We start from the raw sequence: 26680 nt of genomic DNA, 5'->3' as shown, positions 1-26680 counted from the left end.
GCTGAGGATTATTATGCAGAAGACAGAGATAATGATCGATAGTTGGGCAAGCGAACAAGCGTTCAGGATCGCCATTCTATCGCTAGAGTCTGTGAAGGAGTACGTTCACCTAGGTCAAATAATCACAGGGAACCCTGACCATCAGAAGTAAATTCACAAAAGAATAAAAATGGGTTGGAGCGCATACCTTACCATTATCACTGCAAAGGAAAGTCTATAGTCAGTGCATTTTAGGGGTTCTGTCATGTGGGGCAGGAACTTGGAGGTTAAGAAAGAAGCTTGAAAAGAATTTACGGACCTCGTAAAGAGCGCTGAGTCATCGGCGTAGCGTTAAGAGGCAGAATGAGAGCTGTGTGGATCAGAGAGCAAGCAGGGATAGCCGATATTCTTGTTCACATTAAGAGAAAAAAAATGGAGCTTGGGAGGCAATGTAACGCGAAGGGTAGGTAAAGGTGGACCATGATAGTTACAGAATTGTTGCCACGGGAATGGAAGCGCCGTCGAGGATGGTGGAAAACTAGGTGAGATGTTGAAATTATGCAATTTGCCTGAGCAAGTTGTAATCAGCTAGCGCAAGACAGGTGTAATTGGAGGCTGCAAGGAGAAGCCTTCGTTCTGCAGTGGACATAAAATAGGCTGCTGCTGCTTATGATGATGATGATGATGGTGATGATGATGCTGTATTGAGCAACAGAAAGTTGTATCGGGAACTTTTCATGATGCTCTACAATTTTCTCATTGACACTTTCACCTAATCATAACGTTCGGGAAGTTCAATAAATAATTAAGGCGTATTACGTAGTTAGGCGGTATGCACAAAATAATCCGAGTATGTCCAAAGGACGGCAAACAAATTTCTTTGGTTCTGTCGAGCTTCGTGGCATCTGCGTATTTCTAAAGCTTGGTGCATTATAGTTGGGAGGCCTTGTATAATGGGTAGCACCCATGAAGCCGAAGAAGCATCACAGACAGCACTTAAGAACAACGAAAAAGAACGAAAAAGCTTGACCATATCTTTCAGTCGTCTACATCTTTCTGAAATGCTTTGAATGACATCAATAATCATGAAGGAAGGTATTTGTCCTAAATTATGTATTAAATAACAGTTGTTTGATATTCTGTAGATGCTCTCTTGTCTTATGGTTTGCGTCTTGTTTGAGTAGCACAGTGATACCATAGAATGACAGACGAGGACTATCAGGTATGAGATACTGAGGCTATCAAAACACTGCACACATTTATTTGTCCTGCATGAAGTTCAGCATAATATGTACCCTGACCTTAACGAGCTTTGCCACATGGCGTTGAATACGTCGGTTGTGTATGAATATCATTTTTTTAATTGGTCTGGATAACAAAAAACGACTGCCTGTATAACATATCGCAGTTTATGCCAAAAAATTGCTATAGTTCGTTTGCCATGTCGAGTGTGCGCGTACGTATTCGTGCTTTAAGTGCAGATTTTTAGAGACGCCACCGATTTCCTACTGATTACGAGATACGGCTAGTAAAAAAAAAACAAGTGGCATATACCTAAAGATAGCAAGTAATTGAATCATACGGACTGCTTGCGCTCTCTAATTCTCAAGTATGATCGTAATAAATTATTATGACTATTTTATGCCGTGAAATAGCACGAAGGTTTTCCTTCGAGTAGCGCATCACCAGCTGAACTTCTAGAGTAGCACACTGGTTCTTGATCTATTATAAAGACACCATATAAAAAGGAGGTTACGTGAAGAAACGGAGACTGTGTTCAACCAGTTGTTTTGAGAGCGCATGCGACACTGAATCTATGGAAACTAGGAAACAACACTCAAAACTAAGCAAGTATAGAAAAGAGTGATAAATGAAAAAATTCCTACTTCTCTGAATAGGCAAATATCCCGTGAATAGAAAGTCAAAGATCCGAAAGCGTATAAGCGAGGCATGCGGCTGAGTGGGCAAAAATTTTCTAGCCACCACATTCTTTGCACGTTATAATCACGATAGGGTCGATTATGTCTAATGTCATTAAATTTATTTATTTATTTATTTCAGTAAGACTACCGCCTTCGTTTAAAGGCTGGCAGTATTGCCTCGTACAGAAAAGTATAAGACAATAATAGCGCATAATCATAACATTCGTATTGGCAACCTTTATTTCTTCTTGATCACACAAGCTTGTGTGCTTTTTCTATTACTGGTCGCAGGTATAAACATGCGTTTGTGAAGGTATTACTTTAATTGAGAATATTGTTCTTAAAAGAAAGCGCTCATGTGCATTCAACGCCCATGACAGAATATTTGCGAAGCAAATCTTAGGGTGCAACGGTTATTCAAGAGCTTTACACATCAAGGCAATGCGTACAAATGCATGCGACAGGTGTACTTGCACAGAAAATTACGACACTTATCAAGCAACGTTTAAGCATTCGGTACGTCTTGACCGGCAATGCGACACACTCATTGTGGAGCATTGAGCAAGAACGGATACACGCCTAGTTGCACATACTGGATCCAAAATCAAAGAAGTGGTGATACAGAATTAGCCATTTCTTTAACAGATCCATGTGATTTAGAGGTATATGTGAGCCGACAATATATCTTATTTTATCTAGGGAATCGCACGTCGACGCGCATGACGATTCTGGAGAAATCGTCAAGAACCAATTGACACATGCTGAGGGCTAAATCAAGGCAAATAAAGCAAATAAAAAATTCATAAAATGTAATGCACTTTCACATTAACATAAGCCAATAGCATAAGTCGCCGTGCTTAAAAGATGCCTGTGAGCCGACAATCTGTGTGCAAGTTTCATAGAGGAAGTTGTTTTTTGTTATGAAGAACAGAGCTGACAACGTACAAAGTTTATACGCGCCACATTATGGATGCCTTCTAATACCGTTTTATAATATGTACCCCAAATATATCCGGCAAGATATCAGCTACGATTGGGACAGATCTTCGAGGTTAACAGAAAATGCTACTTAATCATATTACGGCAGAATTAATTTCAAGATGAGAGTCGGCGGTAATGCAATTAGCTTTCGAGCAACGTAGCGGTACGCAGCACTCCCGAAATAACGGTTATTTACGATGGGTAGAGGCCATTCTGACACTTTCTTTGGTTCTACTACGTGCGATACACTCCGGCATTGTTCCACTGCGCTATGGGACTCGTCTAGGTTGCTCATGAGCATGGCGTCGTGATGATGCCGGTATGACGTCGACGCAGGGACGACGATGGAATTGCGAAGAAGGAATGACGTCTATGAAACAACAAAGACAAAGGCGACATAACAACGAGGTGTAGATCCTTAAGTGATGACGAAGTCTCAACGACGACAGTGTCTCGATGACGGCATGAATGCAACTAGATGACAGCCAGTATATGACGACGAAAGCGCATAACTGACGGGATTCAATGTCATTCAAACGAGAGCGAGGTGTCGAAGTCACGACGACAACAATGGAAATACTGCGACGGCATCACCAGAAGGGTCTGACAACGAATTCATGGTGACGAGGCAATGACGATGATGGAATGACAACGGTATGAGGACAATGGGGTGAGGAGGAGGGCATGACACTGACGGCATGAGAACGGATCTATGACAGTGGCTGTCTGACGACAATGCCAAAACAAAGGCGGCAAAATCATGATTGAGTGACAACAGTGTTGTTACAATAGAATTACGGAGAAAGATTACGTCCACAGAACGACTAAGTGATGACGATGGCTGAATTACAGCGCGAGAACAATGGCCCGATGGCACTGGTACGACGATAATTGTGGGAGGACGATGACGTGACGACGTTAACGTAGCAACAGTCAGATGGCGAAGCTAGAATGACGACTATATACCGACCTTGACGGCAAGATGCCGGCCCTGTGACAACGAATACAAGATTGTGCGATGATGATGGCGTGACCATGCGCCATGGCGAGCGGTGGCTCGCAATTGTGCAATGACGACGCTGTGACGGCCACGACGGCATCACAAGTACGAAAACAGACCTTGTTGCCCAAGCTATTAGACAACTTAGGCGACTGGATTGGGGTAGAAAGCGTGACGATGACAGATTGACGAGAGTGAGATCCCGAAACCTGAATTATGTCTATGGAACAACCACGAATACAGCACGACCACGAGCATGTAACCTAGTGGTCTAAGCAGGTAGACAACGTGTACCTACTGGGTCAGCATAAAAGCCTACATAAATAGCCTCATAACGGCTCGAGTAGCCACAGAATGCTAATGGCATTAAAACAATGCCCATCAGGTCAGCATTGCTCGTCACTCCCGTCTTATCTCGTCGAAGGAAAGCATTTTGCTTATGTTTCTCTCATGAGTGGACTATATTCAATGAAGTTTTTGCCGTACTACTACTGCTAATGGCATTAAAACAATGCCCATCAGGTCAGCATTGCTCGTCACTCCCGTCTTATCTCGTCGAAGGAAAGCATTTTGCTTATGTTTCTCTCATGAGTGGACTATATTCAATGAAGTTTTTGCCGTACTACTACTGCTAATGGCATTAAAACAATGCCCATCAGGTCAGCATTGCTCGTCACTCCCGTCTTATCTCGTCGAAGGAAAGCATTTTGCTTATGTTTCTCTCATGAGTGGACTATATTCAATGAAGTTTTTGCCGTACTACAGAAATTTTTGAGGGACCTTGGTGCGATCTGCTGACTGAGGACTGTTCGTCGACGATACTATCCACTTTTGGTCTCTGCTTTCCGAACCTTTATATTTGGCATGGTATATATTCGCTGTCACACACATTCATTCTTTTATGTTTCTTTTGAACTTTTAGAGGTTCCGCTAAGGATGTTCATGGTGAACTCGTCTTTGTTAGTCTGTAACTGTTGTTTTCTAAAGCGTATTTTTGCAAAATCCTGCATTACCATGCTACATAAAACGATATTACTCGTAAGTAAATAAATAAGCGTGTAAAAACATTAATAATACCCATAAATTTAAAACATTTCAAAACTAATGTTTTGTATATGGCGGAAATGCACTTTTCAAGAGGAAACTGAGAAACAGTACAGGAACAACATTTGTTATAGAAGTCATAAAATTTGGGCGTATCTCCATAAAAAGAGCATTTTCATAGGAATAACGGGAATACGGAAGCTCCAACATGCTTTATAAGAACAAGGAATGTCATGTGCACGATTAGTGTGTGCTAAAGAAAGCTTTCAAATTATAATAATATTTGGGACTTTACGTGGCAAAACCATTTTCTGATTATGAGGCACGCCGTAGTGGAGGACTCCGGAAATTTTTGACCACCTGGGGTTCTTTAACGTGCACCTAAATATAAGCACACGGGTGTTTTCGCATTTCGCCCCCATCGAAATGCGGCCGCCGTGGCCGGGATTCGATCCCGCGACCTCGTGCCCAGCAGCCCAACACCATAGCCACTGAGCAACCACGGCGGGTAAAGAAAGCTTTTGAGGTTATGGTATTAGGTACTTTTAATGAGCGTGGAAACAGTTTTATCGCGCGTGCAAATGATGACCAGCTTATTCCAGAGTCACAAAGAGGTTGTTCAGCACGTGAATGATTCAGAAACTGTGCGATTCCGAGAAAAGCGCGGCTTCCGAGAAAGGTACAGCAATATACCTCGAACCACATAAGGAGATTGTCCCTCGGAGCGTGTCGATAGGCTCATGTCTAGAAAGCACCGCGAACAGAGCAGACAAATGAGCAGAAATAGAATCATAGGACGAAGATAAGGTGGGAGGGCGGTGCGTGGTATGTCGAATGGGTTCAGCGAGGCCGCTCGGGTAATGGGTCTTCGCGTGAGAAGCGTACGTTATTGATCGCCGAAGGCTTGACTATGTGGCACTGATAAGGACGGTCCAGAAGAGCATGCTTTTATCATCTTCGGTTGCTTTGAGGCTTGCGGTAGAATCAAGCATAATATTACTCCCACTTCATGTAGTAAAACACGAAGAGTCATACATTATAAAAAAGAACTTCTTAGATGGCACAGGAGAAAGGCTCGTCGATCTCACATTCGGCGAATAGAAGGGGATGACATAAAAATTATTGGAAGCGGAGAGAGGGCAAACGCGCACACAGTGAAAGGGAGAACGTAACGAACACCATTTTCACGGACGTGTCAATGAGCGGGGGTAATTTAGCAGTCGTTAATCTGAGGGTCACTAATCTACGCATCTGTGACGTGCTGTTGCGCCATAGCCAACACAGAAAATGCAAACCCCTTTTCCATGTTCCTGTGCTGCCCTCTACCGCACGCCGCTGGAAACGTTTTGGAGGGGCACCGGGTCTTCGGCCACTTGATTGGAGTACCTGCGCCCACGGTAAGTTTTCGTCGATTGTGCGTTTCGAGGATGGCGATCAATTAATGGCTTCTTTGGGGCAGCATGCCGTTCCTGGAAGCCATACAACAGTTACGCACTACTAGGTTAGCAGGCCTGAGTGCGCTGGTATAACAGTGCGGCCGATGAAGGCACAGTGAGTTCCGTCTGGGGACCTTGCTGCCTTGGAGTTTGTTGTCACTAATGTCTGCTCTTCCACCTGGCTTTTCTTTAATTCCTTTTACACATTTATTAGACATTTCCCGCATTCGAGACGTCTTCCAACACAGCCTTCCACGTCAGATTTACCAAATGGTGCATTTCTTTACATCGACATCTAAGGCCTCAGATTGTTGTTAGTTTCTGATGTTGTGGAAACGCGTCGCGTCGCTGATATCAAATAATGTCAAAACACAGCAAAATATATATACCTGCGCATATGAACCACGCTGTTCCTCCCTGAGACGAGTCAATATGAAAGGCCAATGCACTTAACGGCCGCTGTAATTCAGACAGATACGAGTATATTACGGGGTGGGTATTATTGATTATCGCTTTTTTTAACTTTATCGTACCTAGAGTTTGCCCGCACTAAGAATTATTTTTAGTGAAAACTGTGCCCGGCATGAACGCTTACTATACGTGTAGTTCTATGGCGAAAACCCAGATGCCATCGTTGACAACGTTGGTACAACTGAGCGAGGCGTTTGCTTATGCTGCTTTACCGAATGCACTATCTCTTGTTTACCGTTTGACGACTAGAGTAAACAGCGTTTCCTAGAATTAAAGAATGTGTCAGTATAACAAGTACAATCCGACCTGCCTACGTGGCGAATGCGACCGGCCGCCTTCGGGAACGGTGATGTACAGATGCTGACACACCGCTATGTCACAGCTGGCGGCTCATTGTACCTGTCATGCGAAGGCTAATGTAGTTGATGTCAAAATGCTATAGGGCCACAAATGAACTATAAGAACAGTTTTCTTTTTGTTAACTGCTTATATTTAAGTTCATGTCAACCACTAGCGTGTGCTCGAACTCAATGGGGCAAGGCCTAACCCAACCTTCGCTAAAAAGAATCAATACTTGTTCAAACTTCATGTGCACGGCTTGAGCGGACTCAAGGTTGTGTATTTCAGCTTCGAATGTATATTTCGACTCCTTTTGAGCACGATTATTTATATAGACAAGCGAATTCGCTGCGGATATCACGTTGTCAGTTCGATGGCCGATCGCGTGAGGTTCGGTCGAGCGATCAAGGTCGGCACGCTGATTTTGTCGGTGCCGTCGACAACAAAGACCGGTCGCGCTATACGTGAACTCGGACCCGTCAGTTACGTCGTTGTCACCTTATGATAAACTGTGCGGAGTGACACACTGTGCTGAATGATCAGCCAATCGTGGGCGCCAGCGCCTTAGCGGTTTCGTATTGACCCAGTTCTAACGCGCCTTAAACGAGTAGGTGAAGTCAGGCAGGCGCTGCCACCATTGACAAGCAAGAGAGGCCAACTTCATCAGCAACGCGATGAAGTCTCGCCCAAGTGCAACGCAGAGGTTCATTGATGAAGTTACCAGCCATGGCGGAAACTTCGTGCTTCACGGGCCACTCCGCACGAAGCCCTGGCCGCCTTATGTGTTGTTCCGGAGTTGCACTCTTACACGACGCACGTTTTGGACACCACAATGTACAGCTATATAACAGTGGAGTTTCAACGCGGTGCAGAGCACGTGTGATTGCCGCACTGCACGCCCACGCATTTTTTTTTTCTTTTTGCGGGGCACACCTTCAATATTAGGCTTCGCGGCCGCGTGCGCATCCTTTTTCATCCTTAGTTCAAGTAGAACCCTTTTCGTAAGCCTCCAAGTTCCTGTCCCGTAGGTGAGTACTCGTAAGGCACAGCTTTTATACACTTTTCTCTTGAGGTATAATGGCAACCTGCTGTTCATGATGGCAGAATGCCTGCCAAACGCAGCCAGCCTATATTTATTGTTCTGATTATTTCAGTCTCACGATCCGGATCCGCGGTCACTACCTGCACTAACTAGCTATATTCCCTTACAACTTCTAGTGTCTCGCTACCTATTGTAAGCTGCTGTCCTCTGCCGGGACTGTTTAACGTTACTTTAGTTTTCAGCTGATTAATTTTATGGCCCACACTTCCACTTTGCCTGTCCTGGTAAGTAATCATGCATTGCAATGGGTCCCCTTAGTTACTAAGCAAGGCAATATCATCAGCGAATCGCAAGTTACTAAGCTACTCTCCATTAACTCTTATCCCTAATTCTTCCCAATCTAGTTCTCTGAATACCTCCTGTAAACACTCTGTGAATAGAACTGGAGAGATCGTATCTCCCGGCCTGACGCCCTTCTTTATTGGGATTTTGTTGCTTTCTTTATAGAGGATTACGGTGGCTGTAGAGCAGCTATATATATCTTTCAGTATTTTACATACGACTCGTCTACATCATGATTCCGTAACGCCTGCACGACTGCTGAGGTTTAGACTGAATCAAACGCTTTATCGTAAGCAGTGGAAACTATATATAAGAGTTGGTTATATTCCGCACATTTGTCTCTCACCTGATTGATAGTGTGAATATGGTCTATTGTTGAGTAGCCTTTAAGGAATCCTGCCTGGTCCTTTGCTTCACAGAAGTCTAAGGTGTTCCTGATTCTATATGCGATTACGTTAGTAAATACTTTGTTGGCAAAGGACAGCAACCTGATCGGTCTATAATTGGTCGAGTCTTTGGCGGCGCCTTTCTTGTGGATTAAGATTATGTCATGTTATGTTATGTTATGTTATGTTATGTTATGTGTTGTTATGTATTTCATTCATTTAGTTCATTTAATTTAATTTACCTGTTCATCCTTGAACACCCTTGAACACCCCATAAACCCTTGAACGGGTGTCTGAATGCAAGTACCTTGGCCTCATCTTCACACCTAACATGTTATGTTCTAGGCATATTGAGTACACATACAATAAAGCACTAATGAAAATAGGCTACAAAGACTTGTACATTGCGAAAAGCTCCGCTGGAAACGAAATTGCTATCATATAAGTTGCTCATCCGACGCACTCTCGAGTATGGTTGCTCCATCTCGGATCCTTATAAAGTATCTGACACTAGCACCCTCAAATCAGTTAAAAACAAAGCAATTTGTTTCATATACCACTGTTATGACCAGGACGTCTCACCCACATCTCACCTTGTGGCACTAGGTCTACAACCTCAGTCCGAGTGGCGCGATTGTGATTGCCTTAAATTGTGGCATAATCTCCTTAACACACCACGCTACTCTTTAAATAACTGCCTCCCTCCTGATAAATTGAAACCAACTAGGAATTGCCACAAACTTACCGTTGCCCCATTTCAACCACGTATAATCTATTTCAGTTTAGCTTCTTTCCTCGTACAATAGAAAAATAGAACTTACTACCAGGTGAAATTAGGTCACTGCTTTTAGAGTAATTTTTGTATGGGTTACTTTGATTAATGCTGTGTTATTACTCATTGTATCTTTTGTTTTCAAGTTATCATGATTTCTACGGTGTCGAAGTTGATTCGTGAAGAAGAATGTTTTGTTTAATGCAATGTACAAACCCATTCCTGCGATAGCCCAATAGCAGTATGTGTAAATGTAGTACGTGTTACTGCAGTATGTGTAAATGAATAAAAATAAAAGTACACGTGGCGCTATATGCACTGCTCACGTGAAACTGTGTGTTGTTGAAGTGTTGAATAGCAGACATGCGCTGTTTCAAATCTCGTGGGATGCTAAGGCGTCGCTTACTTTGCCTTGCAGTTGTATACACTACGGGCTTTATAAAGAATTCCAATACACTCTCTTCAGCAAAATTACACCCTTTGGGTCGTACCTTGCCACACAACAATAAGCGTCATCTGTCGTGACCGCATTTCCTTTCCTTAACGCTGTGAGCCCGGTAATCCCAAATCACTAGCGGCATGCGCGCTAACAGCACGACAGAGCGTTCTCGGCAGGAAAGTAGCGGGCGCACCATTTTCAAGAAAGGAAACGCAAGCAAGGCAGATGACGGTTATTGTTGTATGACAAGATACGACCTGAAGGGTGTACATTTGTTTATGAATGTACGGTGACACTTTTCACGACTCGCTCTTGATATTCTCCGAGCGAAGTCGAAAGTAAGGAGCCCCTTTTAAACCAACTTCGTTCGTTATGCCACATGTACGTGCTATTGCATAGCTCCGCAGCTCAAGGCATCTCTTTCGATGAGCCGAGGAGAATACCATATTCACCATCTCCCGATGGACTGCATCCGGTTGGAATGCATAATGAGTTCAATCTCGCCAAAAGCACGTACTGAGACAGACGAAGGGTTTGTGGAGAATGCGCAGTCCCATGGCATGAGAATGCAAACAAGCCCAGCTCTCGCGACTACTGCCTCTCACGCGTCTTCGGGGATTGTGATGCACGTCTTTTTCATGCTTCTATTACGGTGCGTCAGCTCCGCACTCATTAAAGCGGGTCTGCTTTAGCCCAAAAACGTTTCTGGTCAGTGGAGCACACTGCACATTGAGGCGATTCCTCGCATTCAGATAATGAATCTTACCTTCCTCGCCTTATCTGATTTAGGCAAGCGGAGATTTTCATCGCGAAGGCAGTGATCTCACAGGGTGGAATACACGACTCCTCATTTCGTTTATTCCTAGCCTGACTCCGCCGAGCACCATTGCAACATAGATATTGCCATACAGCTTGCGCCAAGTTCAGAGCATTATATTTTATGGACGTACTACAGCTGTGCAAAAAAAATTATGTCTAAAATATTTCCATCCCAGCTTTTTCTGATAAATATCTGTTTTCTTCTGTTTCTTTTTTTCCTTTCGTTTGAGCAATGTGAAAGTGTCGCATACATGATCTAACATACTTCTCGACATTTCTTGCTTTCATTATCAGGAACAGTAACTGCAGGTGTTGGATCATGTCATATTGTGAGGAAACGGATCCACAGATCAATTCTCTGGCCACAGAAGCAGCTTTACGATTAAGGTTAAAATAAAAAAAAATGCTCCGTATGTCAGCTTTTGGAGCATGTTAGGGAAAAGCAAATGGCCAAAATAACTCAGAACCTCTCGCCTATGGCCAATTTTATGGTTGTTCGACAATCTGGAGCTAATAAGAAATTGATCAGTGAGCCTGTCCGCTTGTACCCACCACATTTGTTTTGGTTCATGCCCTTAAGTTCTGTGGCGTGTTTTACCGTTCAATAATGCGAGCCTATACGCCAAAATACAGGTCACTTCGTTGAATATTAGGTAGTTTGGCCGGAAATTTTTAAACGCAATAAAATATTCAAAAGATATTCGAGGCATTTCGCGCAAATCTACTTACTTGGATTACTCGAACAGGCATATGTTACTTCCGCAAGAACTCCAAACGCATCCTTGATAAAGAACAACACTTCGCTCATTATTTTTCTAGTTACTTAAGGGCAGATGTTACAGTTTACAAATTGAAGTGCATATCCTCAAGGCGCATTCATTCAGAATGAATAGTGAACCTTGTCGCAGTTTTGAGCTGAGCTCCTTCTAACTAGTGGTAAAAATTCACTGTTCTTCTGATTGCCCTGTTAACGCTATTATTTTTAATTGTTTATTTACGCAAAAAAAAGATCGAATGCATAGCCAAGGAATTTAATTGTCCATTTCGCGAACGCCTAGCCGAAACTGCTGTTATGCTCAGAATGCATTCCAAGTGGATATGCTTTCCAAACTCACTTGCTACAGTTGTCTTTAACTGCACGAATAAACGATCACAGAAACAGTACACAAGTACAGGCGCAGTCCTCTTGCGCTCTGTCTGTGATCGTTTATTCGCGCAGTCAAAAAGGTTATTGCTAATATGCACCAACTTCCCCAACAACAAGTTCTGCTTAATCACTTGCTACATTTCGAAAATTGCAGCCATGTGTAGTAGAGCAAATGTATTGAGAAACACTAAGGGGAATTGGTGCAGCTATAGAGGTATGCAGGTTCAGTATCGGTGCAACCGATACCGGCTGTTCAGAGTAACACAGCTGAAGGGATAGAATTTTTATACATGCTGCACACCAGTACTAAAAATTTCACATTTCAAGATAATCTATTCAAGCAAACAAATTGCTTGCGTATGGTGCTTAACAGCAAGATAGACGATTTGGGCTTGCCTGAGATACTGCTACCACTGCACAAAACCCCTCTGATGGCCCGAGGCCAAACAATATGCGTGTATCAGGCACGAAGTTTGCGGGTTATCGTTGTTCACGATGCACTCTTCAGCAACACCAAAGGCTGTTGGTCGGCGTGAGGTTTGAGAGTTGGTGCTAACTACTAAACGCTAAAATTCATGACTTCTTGGCCATTCGAGTGAGGCACCATGGCTGTAAAGTGCAGAGTTCCCAAGGTTGAGTAAGTTCTGGCGCGGCCAGTGATTGCACACTTTACTGAAAAACATACGACTCGGTATTTTCTACCCCGTCAACAGGGTTCTACAGGGTGCTTCGTGAAAATGACCCAAAAGAAGCCGTAATAAATATTCCCCTGGGAGAGCACTTTCTTTCCTGCAGGCAAGCTGCACGTGCTGTCTCTCGCTGCACCCAATTCTCGAACATTGCATGGAGGCGTCGAGTGTTCGAGCTCGATAAGCGAAGCCAGCGAGAACGTGGTGCATTTTGCCATATTTGGCGAATGAAGAGAGACGATTTGAAAGCTCCACTACGCAGGACATCAAGAGAACACTTTGTTTTATCTTCCTTTTAGCTGTAACACTGCTAGGCATTTTTTTAACAAAGAAATATACCGCAGTTCCAGGTCTCTGCGTGCCTTAGGAACGCTGCTCGCGCTTGGTGTATACGAGAAAGAGAGACTGAACACATGCGCAATGATTGACGCGCAGAAATATTGTGAAGGTGCTTGCGACCGGGTAAGTACAGCTTTCGAAAACATCTTTTTGCGTTTAAAGAACATAATAGAGGAAACGCGAGACTGCCAATAAAGCTAGAAATAAAGCGAATAATAATGACAACGTTTAAACCTTCTTGCAGCCACTCCAGCTTGTGGACGTAGAAATGCAAAGCACTTCCTCTTACTTCCTTTTATTTAGGCACGTTTTATTTAGCTTCTGGTGGCTTTCATAGACCCTACAGAACTTTGGTTGAAACCAATAATTCTTCGCAGTATTTATGTTCGAGCATTGCCAATGGGCAACGTTGCTCTTATTCTTGCATTTTGCCTGCGTATTTTTTATTAAGGTCACCATCCTTAATATATTAACAAATTTACGCATATGTGAATACTACGGAAGGTATGCTAATGGGTTTGTCTGGATGTACCAGATTGTGTGAAATGGATTGAGGAAGTTCTACTCGTTTTTGAAAAAACATAATCCACATGTAGCCAAGCACGTCGCTGCCCCAAATTTTTCAAAATAAGAAAAGAAGAAAAGAAATATTATGAACCAAGACACTGACAAAAGATGCCGCATCACTGAAGATGCCGACGAGGATACAGCTCAGATGCTGTACGCACAAAAATTTCATACGATCATACGAGCACGCTTTGGCAAATTGGATGCTGCACAAGTTACAAGCGATGTCTATCGGCTGATGACAGCGCTCACGTACGGACGAGGAGCTTTGTGAATTCGGTCGGCCCCATGTCAATTGATTTTACCTAAAAAGCTCTCATAATTCCACTTGTACAGATAAGCCCAGAGTGCGCAAGAAAGGCTTCTATTTTGCAAAACTAGTGGTGCTTTTTCAGTATTTTTTGGGTAACGGCTGTAGCATTAGGTTACGTAGGAATAAAAAGGCCACAGTCCTGCATGCTCAAGACAGGCCAGCCGTGTGTTATTTTGATCTTGAGATGGCATGCTTTCCACTTTGAATGTCACAGTCCAAGTAATTCGACTCGAACAGCTAAACATTTACGTGGTAGAGAAGCACTGAAGAGTGTCACATGAAGGCTTTTATGTTATAAAACTAATGCCCAATTTTGGTCTTCTTTTTTAGCCGAAGTGAGATTTGAAACGGATTATAGAGTACATCGCGACAGTTGCGAGCACTGGAATTAGTCGAGTTCGTTTCTATGGGGCAGGGCAGCCTGTATTCAGTCATCGCGCCTGAGACTGCCGCTGTGAATCTGGGTGCAATGATATAAGCAGCAATCTCCTCATCGAGTCTGACGAGTAAACAGAAATATCAAAGGTGATTGCTTTTACTTAGGCTGTCGCGAGTTTAGAAACAAAATCAGAACAGGAAAAAGTTCGCATTGTTAGCATTCGTGCAACATTTGCAGCACGATGTGTTTCGTAATCTCATTTATCATCTCCGGGTAAATGTATTACGGCACCAGGTTACGCAATGGAGCTGTATTATACAGACAAAGCAACATGCGCCAAGAAGAACGTTCAGTTTCTGCGAATCTGCAAATGCTATGTGCATGAAGACAGCATGAGGCTACCTGTGCTACTGATCTACAGGTTGCAGCAGCATCTCTACTGTGATTTATACTCCATTTACGGGATATTTTTCAAGTTTCGTGACAGATCTTCTCATATAAAGTGGGCAGGAATGGAATAAGAAGTTATACGGAACACACCGATAACCAAAAAAAATACAAACAAAGGACTAGTTCGTACAACGAATATTTTGTAGACTTATGAGGCAGTAATGGCGCCGATGTGGACCGCAAAGCAGTGTAGGGGCACATTATTTTTATTGCCTCGATATGCCAAGTGGCATAATGTCTGGTTTTACCTTCATTTGAGCATGGACACGCACACTCTGGAAAACACAGCTCTGAAATGTGTTGTCCATGAACCATCATTCTTATTATTCAGGTTCAGGATTAGTCGACTTCATTGGAACTCGGGAGCAGGGCAGTGAATTGCCTGTATTCGGTCATCGCGTCGAACAGTGCATTCTAGAAAATGGGGACGCCGTTCCTTAACGTAGCCATCTCCTAAACCTCGGACCTCGGAGAGAGAGAGAGAGAAATAACTTTTATTTATATAGCCGGCAGATTCGTGGGGGGGCCAACCCCGCCTAGATGGTGGCCAGAAGCCCTTGAGCTCTAGCGGCATCCTCGGCCTGCTGGACAGCCAAAAGTTGGTCTTCGGGGGCCGAGCTGAGCAACACGGTCTCCCACTGCTTCCGGTCCTGAATTTTTCGGCCCTGTCGTGGCGCCCGAGGGCAGGCCCAGATAATGTGATCCAGGTCCGCCCTTTCTTGACAAAGTTTACAATTGGCCGAATATTGGTCTGGGTAATAATGATTATAAGACACCGGGTTCGGATATGTATTTGTTTGAAGGAGGCGCCATGCCACCGCCTGCTGCTTATTAAGTGATGGGTGTGCGGGAGGAAAATGCATCCTTCCCAATCTGTAATGATTAGAAAATGTTTTTATATGGTCTTTGATGCCAAGCATGTCCCAGTGCACGCCCCAGCCCGACGTACCCGGACAGATACTTTTCTTTTTCGTCCACTCCAAGACCAGCGCTCTTGCGAAGATTGAAAAAACAAATAACCATTGTATTGAGGTTGTTGCCACACAATAACTTATTGCTGACGCAAAGTGAAAGGTGATGTTCGTTTTGAGCAGCACAGTGTCGTTCTTTGTTGTGAGTTTCGATTGGTTTTCCTCTGAATATCATGGAACAACACATTGGACCACAACAGCGCCATAATTATGGAGGGCCAATGGCATTCTTATATTTTTTCAAAACTCCAAGCGTCACAATAATGTCACAATAATCTCCGAATAACTGTCACACCACTGTCAAGATAGGTGTCAATAACTGTCACAATGAGGAAAGAACATGTAGAATTCTTAAGTATGCATGTCGTCGAGGGCAGGGTCGTGCAAACCTGACCTCTACTCCTCGTTTCCCCTATTTCTCCCACCGTTCCTAGGAGCCGGCAAGGTTCGCGCACAGAGATGCACTCTGACTTCTCGTTTCACAACGCTCACTTTAGTCGGGAACCAAGGAAAGACGCTCCACAGGGAAATCTGCTGCGACTGAGGAGTTCAACTCTACCACCGTGTGCGATTCCAGAGGGGAAAAAAAGCAGCTGTGACCGCACAGCCGCTGCCCTTGAGGGAATACCTCTACGCCCCGCAGAGTGGTGATTGCGAGTCACGCAGTGCGTCTTGTCGTCGCTATAATGATGTCGAAGGAGACATGGGCGGATGGCGGTCGGTGATTGGGTCACGCGCGCAAGTCAGTTCTCTGGGGTGCCGTTCACGTCATGAAGCAAAGTCGCGGCGAGTGGCTGCTGCTCTACGGCTTCGTGGACTGTCCCACAGAATGCACTCGATCACATTGCCTGGCCGTGCTGGAGAAAGGGATATCCGCATAGTGCAATCTAGTTGCAGATGCCTTCCCTTATGCACAGGAATATTGCAAGAGCGAGACCGCAAGCGGTTGCTCTGAGGCGACTACATTGGCCGCAATGTGCACATGTTCGCTCTGAATATCAGCATACAAGCAAAGACGAGTTTGCGACCTCCATAAGGTGCGTATGGGTTGAGCGACGTTGTTTGTTTGGAAAACCTTCTGTGCAGGAATAAAATATGCGTCTTTGCGAATTTTAAAATACTGTTTAGCAGTGTTCATCGCGAACTTCGTCCCTGTGCAGTGCTTGACAATATGGATGTCAAGTTTTGATGTTTCGAGCACCAGTACTTGCCAGGGGGTGTCTTGGTTGCGTGAAGCAAATGTGGATGTAGCGCTGCAGCAGACAGTGCGAATGATTCGACGTCGCCTGCCCCCCCCCCCCCCCCGCAGAACAAATACAGCAAGAGATGGAAGGTGCTTCGATATCAGGAGATCCACCGAGCTTCAATGATCCGCGTGATGCTCGGTGAATTGCAGTTGATCTTTTAAAAGTTCGTCGACCGAAAAACCTAATTATTTCAACCGAAATGTACCCCTTCTAAGCCAAATTCTCAAGAAGGCAACGCCACGCATTTAATAGAGCCACTCGAAGGAATCGGTGAATTTGCGTATTTCAAAAACATTCGGTAAAATACTACCCGCCGAAGTGACATAATAGCTTTGACGTTACGCTGCTAAGCTCGAGAAAGCGAGATAAAATCCCGGCCATGGCCGCCGCATACTGAAGGCGGCAGAATGAAAAAAAAACGTGCACCGAGCAATCGGTGCGCCTTACACAACTCCTGATGGTTAAAGTTAATTCGGAATCCTGCACTATGGCATCTCTCACAATAATTTCGCGGGTACCGCACGTAAACTACCAAGATTTTTCTTTATTGCGATAGTATTATCTGTCCCATAACCTGAAAATCAATGGCGTCACCGAAAGAAGGTGCCAAAAATGGTCGGCGGCGCATAGTAAGAACACGTAATAGAAAAATGCTTGGATTGACAAGAAATTTTTTAGGGAGGTTCCTGTAAGCGAAGTAAATTACCAGGCTTGAAAAGAAAATTTCGCGAAATTCCGTCTGGGTGGGAATCCAACCAGGGCGTTCGGGGCGCGAGACCAGCACGCTCCACCGACGACACTGCGGCTCCACAGTTCTTACTGCCTAAAGGTGTGCCTAGCTCATGCGTCACTGGGCACTTGACGGTGTAGCCAATTGAGAGGAAGTGGCGCCACGGCACGACTGTAAAATGTGAGCGCGTTCATGGCGTTCTGTGCTCTACAAACAATATGATGATTTCGCATTCCCACTCGTAACCAGTCTTAAGTGTCTCCTGTAATTTTTTTTCGGTAATGTGCTCACGTTTGCTGTAAAGACCTTACGCAAGTAAAGCTTACTACAGAGTAAAGCTTACAATATAGCCTTACTGTAAACAAGTTAGGGCAATGCCGTTAAAAAGTTTTTGCTTCTTTGTCTACACCTAATTTATTACACAGAGAACAGCGTGCTATTCGTGGGGTTACTCAATTTTTTTACGCACTTCCACTTCATTGAACGACTGTTTAGCATAGCCACTCTAGCGCATCGGACAAAACAAACTGCCCATCGGCTTAAGCCAAAGCCTCAGGATCCGAGCAGTCATTACGTTTTAAGGAAATGAAGTGCAGTTACGCCATTTTGTTTTATTCCTGTTCCCGTCGATTACACTAAAGTGGCCTTGAATATTTGCTGCAAAGCCTACAATAACACATACAGTATTTCCTGCCGCTAAGGAAACTAGCACAGACTAAACCCATACAGGCAAATTTACACATATACTACTATAGCGTTTTTGATTCGTTCGAACAAGTTTTCGGTAGTGAATAGTTCACCAAGCCAATGTCTAATTATATATCCCAGACTAATGTTTTGTTTACTGAAATAGCATTTTAGTGTTCTTTCGTTTTTCTTTTTTGCTTGAGATGTGCTCGTAACGGCCAGACTTAAAGGTGAGCTATCATAGTTTAGCCTAATGTGTAACTGCGCTTCAACATTAAAGGTTTTTTTTTTGCCTAGACGACGTAATATACAGGGCGTCCCACGTAAATTGAGCCAAGATTTTAAAAGTGAATGGCGCGTCGAAAGCGAATTGAACCGAAGGCATAGAATTCGCCCTGGCCAATTGTAACTCATGCACTTTTTCTTCCGTAATTCACTAATTAATTAGGCTTAATTACCCAACTTTTTAATTATTGGCTCAGTACCCCCAGTATGATGGGCAGATTTGTCGAGCACCTTCAGAAACCACCGATCGAGTTATTTCCTGTACGATACGTCTCACGTGCTCCTGCTTTCCGAGTTGGAAAGAAAGCCCGCGAAATATGAAAAATAGAAGCCACGTGACGGAGCAGTTGCGCAGTGGTATCGTGCTGCTCTCAAGCGTGCCTTTGGTGAAGGAGGTCAGCTCTCGTCGGATGACGGCGCCAATGCATGATGCTCGCCGAGAGCTGCCGAGGAGATAAAGAACGCCCTGCTGCTTCCCCGGCCATCAATCAGAACATCAAGGTCGGCCCTTTTGTTTGGCCCTGCGTTGCTGTTAAGTCGCGGACCCCGTACAAAAAAAATTCTTGAGAAGGCATTGAAATATTGTTGGTCAATGTTGAGTGTTTTATTGAGGAATTATTGAGAGTATGTTGGAGAATTGTTGGGTCGAGTGTTGAGCACTCTTGAATATTGGCCACTGAAATCGAATTGAAACACCATTGGGTACCTCAATGTTGAATAATTGTTAAGTTACCATTGAAAGTCCATTGTGCTTAGACGGCCCGTTGTGTTCGTTTTATTGAATGGTTGTTGAGTTACCATTGATACTGCGTTGAACTAACGTTGTGGTAGTTCTGTTGACCTGTTGTTGAGTTATTATTGCCACAGCATTGAAAAGCATATCGTGCCACAGTTGAGATCCCATTGAGATTTCAGAAGTCGCCATTGAAATATGATTGACGTTTCGTTGGGCTAGTGTATTTTTATTCATATATTGAAATTGCTTCGCTGTTCACACTTGCATGCCCCGTTACCTGCTCATAACTTTCCCAAACACAAACAAAATCAAAGGAGAGACTGATCAACTTGAAGTACCTTTATTTACACTAAAGATGTGTGCACGTGAAACATTATTACAGTACATAAGGCACCACTACGTCGAACCTGGAGACACAGGCTAGTACCTACAGCACTCTAGCAGTGTAAATACAACTGAAAAAACCTATACATATGAATCCAATCAAAACGATCATTGTGCTCTTCACTTTCGAGTAAAGTTTATGACTAGAAGGCAAAGCGACTCAAAAGGCAGGGCTTAAGCATACTTTTGCAACAACCAACTTTGAACACATGAACACTTGGAGCTGCTTGCATGTGAATACACAAAAGACATTTGAATATGTTACATTAAAATGTTGCGCACACTAACACATCACAGGGAAGAGCTACGGCTGACTGTGACAAGGCAAAATAACCAACTTGAAACGAATGACTTCACGTAAATATATACAACCTTTAGCACACGTCTTTCAACGTGATTAAAATTTAATGAAGTACCAAAGTAGACTTGCCTGAGCTTTGTCTTCGAGATATATATATTTTCATGTCGCCCAATTATTTTATAAAATAACATCACTCAACTTAGCTATTATTTGACGAGACATCATTTAGAAAGTTGTCGGGCATGATGAACACCTGAATCGTGTTTCTGACAAGCCAGGATTGCTTTCTTCAGAAATAAACTTGTAAAGCTTTTGTGTAATGAAAGCAGCTTATCTCCCTGGCACAAGTCAAGAACAAACAGTACGCCATTTGATTATGTTAATTTGGGGTACAGAGGAGTTCGTTAGTGGCATTTCCTCAATTTAGTGAGCTCATTTTCAGGTAATATTTCTGGACTTGCACAAAGCTAATTAAAGCACTTTTTGGGGCCTTTTTTTCCTATACCCAGCAACTAACTGCTACCTCAGTCAATAAAGAGATAAGGAAAGGCTAATACCTTGAACGATAAGAGAAAAAATAATTATTTAGCACAGAAAATTGGTAGTAATACATGGCTTACACAATTCCAAACAGCCAATAAATGGTCACCTGCACTTTCAGTATCAAGCACCCCAGAAATAGTCTTACAGTATGAGAAAAGGTTCCAATGACTCGACAGCCCGATTGCTGAGACAGTGAAAAACGCAAATAAACCATACACGAAACACCAATTACCTCAATTTCACACATAAAATGTTATTAAAATAGCACCAGAATTTTGCTGCATAAAATATATAAAGGTTGCATAAAAATTGGGACAAAGCAGTAACTGAAAGACAGAGGGAGCTACAGCGCACCCATGTTGAAAAAGATTACAAGGGAAATGATATATATGCATATTTAAGTTTACAGTTTTCGCTCCAACATATAGAAAAAGAACGCATGCACTTAGAGCATAAAAAGGTTCATGTGCCTGGAGAATGCAGCGCAGTACAAAGAAGCGTCATGAGAACCGAAAAGTAGATCTTACTACGAATGCTTGCAACCTACAATCAAGCATGTGCCATGTCATGCCTTGAATGGATGAAATTCATAAATCTTACACACAAAGGAAGTTACCATCACTCTTATTGGCTTCCTGAGGGGACTCCTTGAAATTGAACTAGAAAAATGCACTCAGTGTCAAAAACAAGAAGATAAGACCCTATTGCGTTCTTCCTGAAATGAACAGCGCAAATAGCTTCATGTATCAATTCTATGGACACTTCGCCAATTCGGTGTACATTTATATTTTACAACCACCCAAACAGAGACGAGAAGGATGAATTAAGGTAGGAACACACATGAACGCTTACTCAAATAGAAGTTTATTCGTGAAGACGAAGATTTTAAACACACTGGCCAACTTCACAAAGAAAAAGCCATGGATGCGCAGCATACACAGCCCGGCACAACAAAAAAAGACCGAAATACGTCCTGTAGAATAAACATGTGCGCCAAAAACTAACAAAAACATGAAAACTGAAAGGTTTCTCCTGTAAGCGATAGTAACGAGAAGTACTGTAGCAACTCTTTCCCACTAAGGGTCGCAGAAATCTTGTTTATGAATATTTCTTTGTGATCAATAAATAATGCTTCCATAAGTCCTTTTGTGTTCTGGTCTCTGTGATGAAAGAATCGTTCTTTCTGCTCTATACCGCAACACCAGATGAGTTCCAGAAGCAATATTTATTGATCACAAACGAAACAATTCCGTAACCAAGTTATCTGTTGCCCTTAGTGGGAAAACGTTGTTCTCAAAAGAGTATTTCCCGTTGGGACGTTGAGTATTTCCCATTGGGACGTTGAGTATTTCCCGTTGGGACACTTATCGGACAAATCTTTCGCTTTTTCAATAGATTTGACCGATAGTTCTCGTTTTTCACGCACGTTTATTCGACATGACATGGCTTTTTCATATTTTTTCCTTGTCGCACGTGGCTGTTTCTGCCACGCACGCACGGATTTCTACCTTTGCCAAGTTGACCAGTGTGTTTAATACCTTTGTCATCAAAAGCACACATTTAGTAGAGCTTGCGCTCGTGTGTGCTCCTACGTATTTCGTCGTCCGCCTCTGTTCGTGCTGCTGTTTACAGTACCCACGTATCACTTGGTTAGGCTGGTAAACATTCTCACAAACAAAAGTAAATGCCTCCCCTCAAGAGGTAGCCCATCCTTTACTACTAAACGCCAGAGCAAATCGAAAGTAAGCCTTCACAGCGTCCATGCAGCAGCTGGTACACCACAGAGTAACACAACAAATAGTTGAAAATCCCACTTGATGCGAGCTTGCTAGTGAATCAGCCACATATCAACGGGTGTCTCTTGCACGACGCCAAGGTGCTTTTGGCGTAGAACACTTTAGCATCTGGGAATTTACTGCATACGTAACCTGTGAGAAGGGAATGTGGACAGAAAATGAGATTGCGCGGATTAAGAATCTGCCACGCACTGCACATAACTACGCACGAAATAGAAGTACACACTATACTGACAAGTAAAAATTTGGGACTCTTTACGAGTGCCGTCGAGAAAAGGAAGGAATGGGTTGCTACGGTAAATGTTAGCTAAAACACGCACAGCGATGTTTCACAGTGGGGAAAATATTCCCGGCTCTCTCGCAGAACCAAAGACCACGCGACAGTGCATAGCCCATACCAAACAGATATCGAATCTTTTGGTAGAAGTCCAGTAGAAGGGATGACCTAAACATACGCCGAGAGCGATGCGAGCGTGAGCGTGCCTGTACGAGTGAGAACATGTACCGCTTCTTTGAAGCTAGCCGCGCTCCGGCGTGGCTCCGATCATCCCGCACTATTTGTGTGCAGAACGTCGCGTACACGCCCTTGCGTTGCGCGGTAGCGTCCGCGCAGTGAGCTAGCTTCATGCACGCGTCATTCTTCACCGCGCAAACGGTGCGCGAGTGCGACGCTTAGCTCGAGGCGACAACGCGCCGATTGGCGCTCCTTTCGCTTCTGGAAACAACCCATATTCGGATCGGTCCAACTCAAAGAGGCAGCAGAGAACGGTGGCATATTTCGGTTATCGCTTATTAAAATTGTACAGTACAGTCTAGCGCGATTTGAAGGTTATCGCGCGAGCGTCGACCGGGAACGCGAACAGCGCCATGGCCCAGAATTCTCTGCCGAGGCGAGGGAGGTATCAGGCCTGCTTCCCTCACTCTTTTTGCTGTTCCTTCAGCAGCCGTCACTCCCTGCTGGGCTATCAGTTTCTTTTTTTTTTCGGTTCTGCGAACAGGCAGTGATCGCAGTGCGCACGACATATTCTTCGGTATTATCTGACATTGGGCGTTACGAAGCCGTAGCTAGCCTATGCAACGTCATTGCTGCTGAGCCAGGAAGAATGGGTGACCAAGAACATTAGCTTAAGCCCGCGAAGATACGAGTTAATCAAGTCCACACTTTATCGCAACAAATGGAAAGCGTAGAATAGAGAGAAAGGGCGGTGAGTTTGTCGCGGGATGATGGTTGTTGTATGTAACAGCGAACGAGGGAGAGAAGAGTGCGAAATCGTGATTTTTCCTGTCCCGAAACCGGCCGCCAGGTGCCTGGAGTGCTGGGCTGGTTGACGCTCGCGCGATAACCTTCAAATCGCGCTCGACTTTACGTCTTCAATGGCAAACCGCCGCGCTAGATAAAGATGCTTACTACGGTAGTTTTGCCGGTGATAGACTATAAGGTGAGCCCGTCGGCGGCTGTGTTCTTTGACCACGTCACCACACCTCTGTTCATTTGCGCTGTGTATCCATGTACAGTCACCGCGCGGAAGCTGTGACTAATCGGTTGGCCGTTCTCCGAAAATTCCAGAGAGGCGAAATATATTTCGCGGTGCGCCGCATCATTAGACGCAACCTAAATCGAGGCGCGCTTAACCGCTACGGCACAAAAGGTGATCACACTAACCGTATGGTATACGATGAGCCACTACGGAAAAAAAAAATTCTGATGTTCCACGTGCCAAACCAACGATCTGATTATGAGGCACGTCGTAGTTGGGGGCTCCGTATTAATTTTGACTTCCTGGAAATTTTTACGTGCATACAATGCACAATGTACGAGCGTTTTTGCATTCCGCTCCTTTGGAATGCGGCCGCTGCAGGGATCGTATCCACGACCTCGATCCCCAAATTGCCACGGAGGCCGCCATAGTTACGAAATGCGTAAGTGTGAAGTGCAACACTGCCTTCCGGTACTAGTGTGGTACAAGCGTAGCACAGCTGCACACCTGCTGCACGATTATTTGTCGCGGTTCTCCTAAACTCGTAGTGCCTGCCTAAATACCTTGAAAGGCAGCGCGCCTCTCACGTAACGGAACGCGATAACAAGCGCTTAGACGGCATACGTGAGCCGCCATGAAAAATGACGTGGCCACTGTACAACATTATCACTGCGCAGAGAAGCCGATCCTTATGTTCCAACTGTGTTCTCTCATGCAAATGAAGGAAACGTTATTAGACAAACAAATGAAGCAATGCAATTTTACGCACATGGGGCGCCGCTGCGTCTTCGCCTACCATTGTTTCAAACAAAGTGACGGCGGCAGCGACAGTATCGCGCGCATTTGCTCCGGGGCATGCGGTTTGCTTCAAGAAAGTGAACGGTGTGCTTAACATGTAACGCTCGTCAATGTCAAAATAGAAAAGAAGGCTACGTGACCAAGAAAACGAGATTACTTACCTATCTTCAGAAGTGCGGCTGCGACTGTTTCGGGGTGCCTTCTCTCCAACAGGCATCATGGCCTCTGCCGCGCAACTCATCAAAACCGTCAGGCTCGCACATCAGTAGAAGACTAGTTGTTGGGTGAGCCAACCACTTCCCCGGATAAACGTCCCACTTATCGTCGTTAAAGCATTCCACTAAAATGTGCGTCATGATGTCCGAAAAGGAAATACTTTCATCAAGAAGCACGAGGCGTGAACCACCGCACAACTGCAACCGAATAACTGAGTCCGAAAGCCGTTCACAGCTTCACATGGTTGCACTATCGTATTCAGTTATAAAAACCTTTCAAACACAAAATAACGGCACTTAAGAACCACTAATTAATTAGAAATAATTTTTTATCAACTAACCTTCATAAATTATTAAGAACTAGCTAATTTATAGCGTAAACAATAAATACTACGACCAAAAAATGCGACTACGAAACTAGCGGTAACCATGTGTACTGTTGCAAAAGTGTGCGCAAAACGAAGCTCGGTTGCGCCCGTTTGCGCGCACACATACACACCCCAACGCTACCTTAACGTTTGTCGCGCCACCTAAAAATAAAAATTACTACTAGTTTTGCTATTTTTACAAAAATAAAGCTTTTAAAATAGTTTGTAGCGTTTTTGCAGATGACGAGGTGACAAGTAAAGTACAATAAGAGTCCATTACCTGTATTTCTTTCATTTCCCTTGGGTGTTCTTCACTGAACATACGAGACCTGCAGGCTTGGCAGAGGACGACCGTTCGGCGAGGCTCAAATAAATCGCGTGCTGCTTGCAAGGCGAGAAACGGGAGCAGCCGCAGATACAGCAATTAGCTGTGATACTGTTGCGGCTGTTGTTGAATCTGAAGCTTTTTAAAGTCAATGGTTATAGCGGCTGCGCGCTGCGATCTCAAAACGCGTTCATTCTTTGTTCTCTAGTACCACGGACATTGGACAAAAACTATATTTGCTTTACGGACAGAGGGTACGTCGCAGGAAATTCGAAGACCTCACCCGTGTATGTTTGTAGCGTGTGCGCGCTTGCATCCTACGGTTCCCACAGTGCGTCCGATGCTTGAAGGTAGCGTCGTCGCCTGTCGGCACCTGTCTTATCGCCGGCGGCGCTGCCGCCGTGTCTACTTTTGGGGAGCTCCACATGCGCGTAGTCACCGTGTTGGCAAGTGAGTTTCGCATTCTTCTGCTCCCCAAAACGTGCTCATTTCGGATCGTACCAATGGTTATGTCATCTAGTGTATGTTAAAACGACGATGGCATTTGTACACCGGCGAAGAAATAAATCGTTATGAACTTGGGCGGTCATGAATCTAGTCTAACGCTGCAGTTTTTACGTAGCGAAAATGGCTACGAAAGTGGGGCGGTCCCGGAGATAGGCGCTTCAAAGCGCCAGCTGTAGCGACAGCACCAGGAAGTGGCACGCGGCGCACACGCCAAGCATTTCAGAGCTCACTGGCTTTCCAATGATAGGAGTATGCGCGCGCTCGTGGCCTATTGGTTAGAGTACCGGGCTCGACGGCCGACGTTCGATTCCACCCCATCGGTCACACATAATTTTCTATTAATGAAAGCGAGGCGAAAGAAGAACCTACCCGCCGCAAAGTGACAGGAATGAGGTTGGAACGCATCGCAAAACATGTTTGGAATGTCTTCATATGCGAGTCCTAATTATTGTA

The 26680-nt window shown here is 44.3% G+C and overlaps 1 long non-coding RNA gene across 1 annotated transcript in view; it reads right to left on the bottom strand.

The window, feature by feature from the left end:
* Positions 1-26257, bottom strand: part of LOC135917851 (uncharacterized) — a 102804-nt gene extending 76547 nt beyond the window's left edge. The window contains exon 1 of the long non-coding RNA XR_010569436.1: positions 26004-26257. This is a non-coding gene — a long non-coding RNA (uncharacterized lncRNA). The remainder of the gene's footprint in view (positions 1-26003) is intronic.
* Between the last annotated feature and the right edge of the window lie 423 nt (positions 26258-26680).

Source organism: Dermacentor albipictus, chromosome 2, assembly GCF_038994185.2.
Source record: "Dermacentor albipictus isolate Rhodes 1998 colony chromosome 2, USDA_Dalb.pri_finalv2, whole genome shotgun sequence".
In the NCBI taxonomy this organism is placed as follows: domain Eukaryota; kingdom Metazoa; phylum Arthropoda; class Arachnida; order Ixodida; family Ixodidae; genus Dermacentor; species Dermacentor albipictus.
Note: the sequence above shows the minus strand (reverse complement) of the source record. Positions and strands in the feature narration are given on the sequence as shown.